This window comes from Empidonax traillii, unplaced genomic scaffold (genome assembly GCF_003031625.1).
Source record: "Empidonax traillii isolate 1590-97213 ecotype Southwest subspecies unplaced genomic scaffold, ASM303162v1 scaffold4200:size9949, whole genome shotgun sequence".
Classification (NCBI taxonomy): domain Eukaryota; kingdom Metazoa; phylum Chordata; class Aves; order Passeriformes; family Tyrannidae; genus Empidonax; species Empidonax traillii.
In genome coordinates this window covers 8,432-9,949 of record NW_020959393.1, presented here as the reverse complement: position 1 = coordinate 9,949, position 1,518 = coordinate 8,432, and the positions used below count along the sequence as shown (strand labels likewise).

At 64.9% G+C, this 1,518-nt stretch overlaps 1 pseudogene; it reads right to left on the bottom strand.

Moving 5' to 3' along the window:
* Positions 1 to 255: 255 nt before the first annotated feature.
* On the bottom strand, positions 256 to 1,480 carry LOC114072864 (annotated as a pseudogene).
* Between the last annotated feature and the right edge of the window lie 38 nt (positions 1,481 to 1,518).

The window sequence follows — 1,518 nt, the reverse complement described above, 5'->3', positions numbered from 1 at the left end:
CTAGCACTTCCCCAACCCCCCCCCAGTCAACCCAATATCCCCCCAACCTCCCTCCTATCCCATCCGGGCTTCCCCAAACTCCCTCCCAGTTGCCCCCACGACTCCCCACAGCCCCTCTCAGCCCTCCCAGGACCCTCCAACCTCCTCCTCTGCCTCTCCATTGCCCCCCAAAGTGTCTCCCAGTGTTCCCAGTGCTCCCCCAGCCCCCTGACCCCCCTGCCAGTGTCCCCCCATGCTGGGGGGGCCGGGCCGTACCCCAGTGCCGGCTGAGGGGGTGCTCCAGGCTGACGTGCTCCACCTGGCAGGTGTAGGTGGCCCCGCGCTGGGGGGGGATTTCCAGCATCACCAGCACCTGGTAGGTCCAGTCCCCGTTGGGGACCACGTCGGTGGCCACCACGTGCTCCGGCAGCTCCTGCCCATCCTGGAACCACCTCACCTGCACCGGGCAGGGTAGAAATCCATCACGGAGCAGAGCAGGGGCCGGGGCCGGGCTGGGAGCTCGATGGTACCAGCGAGATGGACACGCTGGGGGACACTGGGAGAGACGGGGGAGACACTGGGCTGAGCTGGGGGACACTGGGAGAGAGGGGAGAGGGTTTGGGTGGCACTAGGAGGGACTGGGATGGCACTGGGAGGGACTGGGAATAGACTAGGGTAGAAGGGTATGAGCTGGGAGGGCACTGGGGAGAGAGTTGGGAGATGTGGGAGTGAATTGAGAAAGACTGGGAATGGATTGAGAGGGTGTGGGAATGACTGGGTTGGACTGGGAACGAGCAGGAGTGACTGGGAAGGACTGGGAACGAGCAGGAGTGACTGGGAAGGACTGGGAAGGACTGGGATCGACTGGGAAGGATTGGGAAGGAACGGAGCGGGACTGGGAGGCTGAGTCTTGGCGAGGGAACTCTGCGCTGCGGGTCCGCCCGGCAACTGATGCGTCATCGGAGAGACGCGCTCTGATTGGCTGAAGGGAGGGAGAGCGGTGGCACCAGCAGGGCGGAGACGCGGGGGGGGCACTGGGAGAGACCGGGATGGGTTCGGGGGCACTGGGAGGGGGCAAAAGGCCACGGGGATGGGTACAGGGAGGGCTGAGGGGTCTGGGGTGATTCCCAGGAAGGCTTTCAGGGGCTCCAGAGTCGTTCCCGGGGCAGGGGAATTCCCGAGGGGACCCGCTCTGCCCCCACTCACCTCTGCGGTTCACACTGAAAGGGGTGGCCACCTTGTAGTTGTTCCGGCAGAACGTATCCACCGCAGCCCGCAGTAACTCCAGCCTTTCCTGTTTGCTGTTCCAGTACCTGGCCTGGAACTCCCCATACGGGGTGTCCCCCACAAAGACCCCCACATCGCTGTCGAAGTGCACGAACTGCTGCCGGTTGTAGATGTGCCTCACCACCAACCTCACCCGCTCGGTGCCGTTGATGAAGTGACACTCGGCCTTTTTCAACTTCTGGAACACCCCTGTGTGTGCAGGACACGGGTCAGGGGGTGTCGTCCCCCCCCCCCCCCCCCCCCCCCCCCCCC